This window comes from Mastomys coucha, unplaced genomic scaffold, assembly GCF_008632895.1.
Source record: "Mastomys coucha isolate ucsf_1 unplaced genomic scaffold, UCSF_Mcou_1 pScaffold21, whole genome shotgun sequence".
NCBI classification, from domain to species: domain Eukaryota; kingdom Metazoa; phylum Chordata; class Mammalia; order Rodentia; family Muridae; genus Mastomys; species Mastomys coucha.
The window spans coordinates 61,838,982-61,848,424 of NW_022196904.1; the positions used below are offsets into that span (position 1 = coordinate 61,838,982).

General features: G+C 38.8%; 1 pseudogene; it reads left to right on the top strand.

Moving 5' to 3' along the window:
- The first annotated feature begins 6,447 nt into the window (after nt 1-6,447).
- Nucleotides 6,448-9,034, top strand: LOC116101258 (annotated as a pseudogene).
- Nucleotides 9,035-9,443: the final 409 nt, after the last annotated feature.

The window sequence follows — 9,443 nt, forward strand, 5'->3', positions numbered from 1 at the left end:
CCTGTTGGTGGCTTAGTTTCTGAGAGATCTCGGAGGTCCAGGTCAGTTGAGACTGCTGGTCTTCTGGGGGTTCCTCAGAAAATTAGAAATAGATCTACCTGAAGATCCCACTATACCACTCTTGGGCATATACCCAAAAGATGCCCCACCATGTCACAGGGGCGTGTTCCACTATGTTCATAGTGGCCTTATTTGTTATAGCCAGAAGCTGTAAAAAAAAAACCAGATATCCTACAATGGAAGAATGGATACAGAAAATGTGGTTCATTTACACAATAGAATACCACTCGGCTATTAAGAATGAGGACACCATGAGTTTTGCAAGCAAATGGAAGGAACTAAAAAAATCATCCTGAGTCAGGTAACACATACCCAACAGGACATGTATGGTATGTACTCACTAATAAGTGGATATTAGACAATGGAAATTTTTTAACATAAAATGGAATAATTATTTCAAGAAACATAACAAGTGTAAATATTTAAGAAGTCAAATAATAGAGTAGAATATGAAATGCTTAGAGTCATGTCCATTGTTGCGCTGGTAACCATGTCTAATGGTTGGCTATAATTTCTGTGTCCTTTTATGATTGTTGACTCTCACAAGGATCTGACATGATAGGAAAGCATCATAAGTTTGAGATCAATAAAACAAGGAATAATGCCAAGTTCACTGATTTTTACTGGCTTCATAACAAACATATTTTCTATGAAGCTTACCCCATTCTATTTAATTGTATAATTCTGGTTTAGTGGAAGTAAATACATAGACAAAAAATAACATACATGCAATGTCCGGCAAAACTAGCCATCAACTTAGTGAAAGGACGTGATTACTATTCGTTGAGTAAAATGAACAGTGTGCTAAGGATGATAAACTAATTGTAAAGGAGAAACAGGGAATGAAAAGTAATAAACCTAACAAGCTTGCAAAGGAGCCCTGCTTTGTTGTTGGATGGAAAAACACCTAAAATTTCCAATGCACTGGATGTGATTGTCCTTGCATCTCACGTGACAGGTTATCATCTGAGGGAACCCCTCTTATCTAGCATCCTTTATACACTAGAATCAAAGCCAAGTGATTTATCATAAACTCAAATAAATATTCTTCATTACTGTTACTTTCAATCAAAACCAAGTAAAACAAGTAGAGGTGAGTATAAATATTCAGACACTACTATTAGTTCCATATAACTGAATTTACGACTCAATACTATTAGTTATTATGAACAATAGCATAACACTGCATGACCATCTAGCTCAAAGTATACAAATTCCAACACGTTAACCTGAACTAAGAAAAGCAGCACAATACATATTTTCAAAATATTAATTTTTATCCTAGGGATCCTAATTACTATCATATTTATGCAGCGCAGCTTACTAATGTGATTATCTTTCATTCTATTTCCATCCTCAATTGTATATTTGCCTTGTAATATTTTGCAGCAATGATTTGCACGACCAATCTGCACTCAAGAGGTGTGAAGCTCCTGTTGTGAGAACGCTGCTAAGCTTGTTGCATGGAAACATCTCTTTCCTCCAGGGAGAATCACACAGAAGCTCACTTAAGTAGCGGTACAAGTGACTAGACTGCTTTGTCGATACTTCAGTTTTTACCTTGGCCCCAGTGAGCACCCTACTCATCATCTCAGCAAACTTTGGCCTTATTCTTGGTACACCAGAGTCTTTGGAGAGACTTTGGAAGTTCTTTCCACTTACCATGAGTTCCAAGAAATGGTATGTTTTTGTTATAGAATTTGTGCAGTTATATAAATTATAGAATTGCAGAGGCCATCTGGGATTCAAAATGCTTATTAAAAATGTCCTTTAAAAAGCTTTACTGATATAGTCCACAATACCAACACAAACACCTGTGGAAATTCTATGAAACATGTCAGGGATGCTAAGGATAGGTTTGCCTCTAAACATATCATAACCCATACCTTTAAATTTAAAAATATAATGCTACAGAGATAAATATAAGCCATTTATGAGATGCAATAATCAAACAGAATGAGAGATACAAGAAATGAGAAACCTACATGTTTAAGTAGCTGTCATAGTTTGCTCTCTATTGCTTTGATAAGAATGTCATGATAAAGGCAACTTGGGGGAAATATTTTATTTCATTTCACAGCTTGTAGTCTGTCTTGATGGGAAGCTAAGTCAGGAACTGTAGCAGGCAGGAACTTGGAGGCAGGAGCTGAGGCAAAGATCACAGAGGACTGCTGCTTAACTGGCTTGCTTTCCATAGCTCTCTCTGCTTGCTTTTATTGTTGTTGCTGTTGCTGTTACTGTTGCTGTTGTTATTGTTTTATTATAAAATCAAGGACCACCTTCCCAGTAATGGTACCATCCACAGTGGGTTAGGCCCTCCCATGTAAACTATCAATCAAGAAAATGCCCCCACAGACTTACCTCTAGGGAAATCTAATGAAGGCATCTTCTCAGCTGAGGTTCCCTCTTTCCAGATGAGTGTAGCTGTGTCAAGTTGACAAAGCAGAAACTAGCACAGGATATTCATTATGAAATAAAGTATTATGGATGGAACAAAAGTTTTGGTAAATTAAATAAGTAACAAGTAGATGTTGAAAAACTAAGGCACCAACTAAAGCCAAATGCCAACACAAGGAAGATATGAACAAGAAAACTGGAATTCAAATTAATCAAAATGGAAAAGGGAAATTTGGAAATGGCTCAGTCCTGAAAGTGGATCAGAGTATGGATTCCTAGCAGCCACATAAAAGTCTGGTATAACGGTGTGCATTTACACTCCCAGTGCTAGAAAGTTGAAGATAGGTTGATTTCTGGAGCTCAGTGACCAGCTAGCCTAGTCATATGAGCTCCAGAATCAGTGAGATAAAATGGAGTTAGTGTGGCCACTGTAGACATACAGTACTGGTCTTCGTCTTCCATATGCATGTATACACAGATGTTTCACCTTTCACAAATATGTATATACTCATATGTACACATAGATGCACAACAATATAAGACTATACTCTCAGGGTACACAAGCAGATCAGAAAGCAGTATTGAGTAGCAAAACACAATTATAAAGTACTACATAACACTGCATGCAATGTAAATGTTATGAGTATTCTCAAGAAAGATGAAGATTTAGATTTTAGCTGGAAGTTTTTTAACTGCTGTCTTGATGAACACAAAGTCATTATGAAGCACTGATGAGTTACTCTAGGTATATAAAAGTTCTGTCCAATGAACAGAACAAGGGATAATACCAAGAACAAATAATTATCATTATGTCAATTCATGGAAATAACCAAAGAATCCTACGTAAATGTTATATAGTACAGTCTAAAATACATGGACCTGTCCTGCATCTCATCTGGGACTCTAAGCTCTTCTCTCAATAGATGGAGAAACAACTAGAAAAATAATAAAAGTTTACAGAATATGAACATTATTATTATAAACAAGAAATAACTAATCTACATAGAATATACAATGCAAAGTGAGCAATAGATATGTATAAATTCATTCAAATGTTTGGAGAAGAACTGACCCCAAACCTTTTTAAGCAATTTTTTTTCTGGTGAACCTAGTTTATTTTAAACATTAGCATCTTTTAATGGAAAATAGTCACAGTGAACCTAGCTTACTTTAAGCATTAGCCTGAAATGCCAAAAGGGAAAAGGAAGGATCATACTGAGACTGACAGACTTGCCCTGTAATCTCAGCTACTTGGGAGACTGAGGCCGGTGTTTGGGACACAGAGATCCTAGCACTAACAGAGAAGCATTGAGAGAATCAGGAGTGCTAATCACACAGGGGTATCTCCTCAGTGGATGAGATAAAATCAAATACCTACATTTCATCCAGACAGCTGAGAAGGGAGATTGCTAGCAATCTGGTGACAATTTTGACCTCTGAAGGGACAGGCTATCCAAATTCCCCAGACTGATTATTCCAGACTAATCTTTTTCTAGACCTTTACCCATCCTTAGGATAGATGTAGGAAGCACATCTATGGCCTGCTAACCAATGTGCAGAGGCCATACTAGATTCTAAGCCTCTTAGTTATAGAACCCGCACTCATGGTCACATGTACTTTGTAAAAGAAGTTTCTATGTAGTCACGTCTTGAGCTTTCTTTAGTACCTGGAATTGGTTGACTGCACTGATTGTTACCTGGAAACTTTTTCCCAAGTTGGACTGTATTTTAAATGTGTTGACAATGAAGGGCCTGGCATTCGACTCCCAGAAGTCTAATCCAAGTTGACCAAGTCAATCTATACAGGGTTTTTATTTTTATCTCTTAATATGGTTTACTTTGCTGTATGACTCCTGTAGGGACCCTGGCAACGCACAAGTTCAAGAGCAACCTGAGTGAGACATTGACTTGAAGTAAAATGTAAAAAGCTAGGAATGGCCTCTGGTAAAACCACTTCTCTAACATTCTTAAAGCCCTGTGTTCAATCCTTAGTACCACACAAAAAAGTCAGAGTGGGGATTAAGAATTAAATAAAAACTATAAAGTATTACTTTTGCCTAAAAGGGATAACTCAGGGAATATATAAAAATCATAACCAAGTGTTGGTTATCTTTAACATGCAAGGATGACTTAAATCTCTAGGGTCAATAGAAGCGCTTCCAGGTTCAGTTATAATTCCTCTTGTTGTAGTAAGTAAACGGTGAAAACCCTGCAGCCAGTGTTCTTTACATCTATATCAGAGAAAATTAAGTCACAAGACAAGATGCTTCACTGAAATCCAGAGTGTTGGGCTTGTCTGGAGCAGAACATAGACTTAAAGTAATACCAAGTGACCAAATAATTTTAGCTGTCTGGGAATGAGTATTCATTTGTTTCATTGCTGAAGAGCACAGTTGTGGTCATACTTTTGTCCCAGGAACCCTATCAACTACTTTTTTGCCATCAAAAGCTGGTTCATTCTCATCAGGAAAAGAATAGTCTGAAATGTTTTTCCTTTGGAGGGTTCCCAAGACCAAGGCTTGTGTAGTGCAGCACCTAAAAATAAATAAATATAGATTATTAGCACCAAAGGAAAATGGGTGGGGTAAATAGACTGATGAGGGGGGCTAAGGAAAAGGGATTTAACACAAGAGAGAAGCCTCTATTCCAGGGAAAGGGGAAACACCTCCGAAACACACCTATATAGAAGATTAACTTAGCAAGAATATTGGAAACGAGGCTTTTTGTCCTATAATTCTACAAGCTTTGCATTCAAAATTGACAGAGGAATGTTTTAACAGATTGCTGCCAGTCACAGACTCTCCCAAGGGAACAGTAAAAGGAGTCAGAGAGCCACAAGGAGATGACCAAGAGCATGTTGGGGGCGGGGATGGAGGTTAAACACAACAAATATGAACTAAAATCCACTACCTAGGGAGGCTAATGGGAAGCATCACACCGAAGTCCTATGACTCCATAAACTTCAACAGCAAAGCTTACATTTTATGCCAAAAAGCAAAGAGAAAACCTGACTCCCAGAGACAGAGTAATTTTCCACATCAGGTTGAGATATCATACATATTTAATATCAATGAGTTAATATCCCTGAAAATAGTGTTATTCTGTTTCATAATCTTATGGCAGAAAAGCAGTTGATCTCCATATATATTCCAGCCATATCTGTGGATTCTACTAACAGCATATCAGCACATCAAAAATACTTGAAAATGCCTTATAGAGAGAGAAAGTTTACAGAATGATTTGTTTGAGATATTTCCCCAGTTTTGTCCAAACTCTTCATACCTCCACCAATTATAATGGAAGAACAGGCATGTGTCATCAGATATGAGGCAGATATGCCTCAACAGATTTTTATTGTTGCCATCACTCTCTAAACAACATAATCGAAGATTCTCCTGCACATCATTTGCATCGTGTTAGTCATTTAAGAAATCAAGAGTTGATATGAAGTATCAGAATGTATGTTAGTTATTTGGAAATATTATCCCATCTTAGGAAAATGATCTGAGCATCCATTATTTTTTTTAGATTTTTATCTTAGTCACTGCTCTATTGCTGTGAAGAGACACCAAGATCAGGACAACTTATAAAAGTGAGCATTTAAATGGGGGCTGTCTTAGAGTTTCAGGAGTTATCCATTATCATCATAGCAGGGAGCATAGCAGAACACAGGCAGATGTGGTTCTAGAGAAATTTCTGAGAGTTCTACATTCTGATGTACATGCAGCAGAAAGAGAAAGACACTGGCATAAGCTTCTGACACTCAATGCCCACCTACAGTGATATATTTCCTCCAACATGGCCAGGGTTCCTAATCCTTCTAATTTTTTCAAATAGTGCCACTCCCTGATGACTAAGAATTCAAATATACCAGTGAGGGTTGGGGGTTTAAGGGTTTGGGGGTGTGGGAGTGGGGAGCTAAGGGGCATGGGGGACAGGGGGCCATTCATATTCAAACCAGTACAGACTTCAATATAAGTAAAAAACAAAATGCAAATACAAGGTAAGACCTAGGATGAACTGATTAGTAATTAGGACTATACCAGTTTGGTTCTAGAGCTGAGAAATCTAAGGACAAAGTATATGTGCATGTCTGTGAAAGCCATTTTCCTATAAGATAACTTCCTGGATATTGTAACTTTTGAGACCTGGAACACAGCCTCCTAACATAACAGAAGATGGGGCATGGGGACAATAATAGTCCTTTGCCCTAAGGATATGTGTCCTAAATTATGCAAACCCCATCATTTTTTGAGAAAGGAATTCACTTTATGCTTCTGGCTGGTCAGGAGCACTTCATGTAGGCCACTCTAGCCTTAAGTTCATAGAGCTCCTCATACCTCTGCCTTCACAGTGCTGAGATGAAAGGTGTGTACCATCATGTCCAGAATTTTTGCTGTTAAAATATAATTAAATTTAAGGAAGCATTTTAGAGAACACAAACATTCACATTTCAGCATGTGTTTAAATATCTAATGAAAAACATAGGATAGCAATTATAAGTCCAAATGAGTAAAATAGGAAATGAGATGAGAAGTATTCCACAGAATCAACAGAAATGGGAGACACTAAGATATACCGAAATGCACAGTGTCATAAGTCAACTCATTGGTGCAATTGACAGTCTCTGAAAGATCAGAGGATCGAAGGGAGGTCATTCAAAAACTTCCCAGAAATAAGTATAAACCTGAGTGTAGGGAAGGGTGCATGAAGGGAGAGCAGCTCAAGCTGCCAAAGAACTAAGGAATGGCAGCGAAAGAAAGGAATTGTATGCATGCGCATGCATGTGCTCACACACACACACACACACACACACACACACACACACACACACCACACTTCCAAGTCTCAAATAACATGGGAGAGAGCAGGAAAATATTAAAAACGAACACCTAAGAACTATTCTAAAACAAGAAACTAATAATAGATACTAAATAGAAGCTCCAAGACACTTGGAGAATATGAAGAAAAGCAAATTCTTTTTTTTTTTAATTTTAGATATTTTCTTTATTTACATGCGAATTTCTCCATTCCCAGTTTCCCCTCCAAAAAACAAAAAAACAAACAAAAACAAACCCCTGTTGCCTCCCCTCTCCCCATGCCTGCCACCCCGCCCTCTCCCACTTTCTGGCCCTGGCATTCCCCTACACTGGGGCACAGAACCTTCATAGGGCCGACCTAAGCAAATTCTTAAAACTAAGCAGATAGCTCTCCTTTCCCAGCTGAAACCACGAAGGCTGTTCCAGAGAAGAAGAAAAAAGTTGTCAGAAACCCTTAAGAAAAAGGTTCCTGCTGTGCCAGAAACTCTTAAGAAAAAGCAAAGAAGCCGGGCGGTGGTGGCTCACGCCTTTAATCCCAGCACTGTGGAGGCAGAGGCAGGTGGATTTCTGAGTTCGAGGTCAACCTGGTCTACAGAGTGAGTTCCACGACAGCCAGGTCAACCTGGTCTACAGAGTGAGTTCCACGACAGCCAGGGCTACATGGAGAAACCCTGTCTCAAAAAACTGTCTCAAAACACCAAAAAAAAAAGAAGGAAAGGAAAAGCAAAGAAATTTCAGAGTTGAAGGTGAAGCATCCTGAAGAAGAAGTTTGCTCTGAAGGTGAGGAGGAAGCTCATCTATGAGAAGGCAAAGCACTACCAAAAGGAGGATAGACAGATATACCGGACTGAGATTCGGATGGCCAGGATGGCAAGGAAAGCTGGAACTTCTTTGTGGCCACAAAACCAAACTTGGTGTTTGTCATCAGAATCCCATGTATCAATGGAGTAAGCCCAAAGGACCGAAAGCTATTGCAGCTTCTTCAATGGCACCTTTGTTAAGCTCAAAAGACTTCAATTGACATGCTGAGGACCTTTGGAAAATTCCATCAGCCACCTCTCCCCTCAAGAAGGGAGAGGCGCTTTACATTCTTCAGAAAGACCACAGAAGGTACCGACCTTTGGCCACCCACAAATAAGGGAAGCACTTGCTACCTTATTCCCTAAGGAACAATCAGTTTAAAAGTCACACTGCTCTGCCAGTCATATTTTTGCTGATGTTTTATTCCACCCATGGAAACTATATAAAAACTCACCAAATGGGCCATCTAGATCTCCAACTCTCCTTCTGGTGCAGGACAACCCCAGAGCACTGGAACAATAAATTCCTCTTGCTTTTGTGTCAATCCCTGGCTCTGTGTCTTTCACTCGGGGTCCCCAGTAGGGTAGCTAAGGCATATCAAAATCTTACAGTGGAACCATACATTGTGTGGGGGTACCCCAACCTGAAGTCAGTAAATTGAGCTCATCTACAAATGAAGCTATGGCACAATCAATAAGAAGCACATTGCTTTGACAGATAATTCCTTGATTGTTCCATCTCTTGGTAAATTTGGCATCATCTGCATGGAGGATCTAATTCGTGGGATCCATACAGTTGGAAACGCTTCAAGGAAGCAAATAACTTCCTGTGGCCCTTCAAATTTTCTTCCCCATGAGGTGGAATGAAGAAAAAGACAACTAACTCACTTTGTAGAAGGTGGAGATACTGGCAATAGAGAAGATCAGATAAACAGGCTTATTAGATGAATGAGCTAAGGTGTCACCCATAGTATTTTTGTAATCTGGTCAGTTAATAAACAGTCACAGCTTGGCAAATTGAAAAAAAAAAACTAAGAAGATAAATTAATATTAATGAAGTAATGTTTTTGTTTTTGTTTTTGTTTTTGACTTCTATTGAAGCCTGTACTGGTTTGACTAAGAATGCTCTCCATCCCCTAGGCTCATGTATTTGAATTCTTAGTCATCAGGAGGTGGCACTATTTAAAAAGATTAGAAGGATTAGGAAATGTGGCCTTGCTGGAAGAAGGAGGGAGTTGATGTGTGGCTCACACCAGTCACTCTTGAGCCCTGAAAGCAGAGAAAGAAGAGTGGAACAGTGAGTTCTAGGCCAGGCTACACAAGCAGTGAATTCATTGTCAGGTTGGGCTCCTGGAGTAAGATGTAA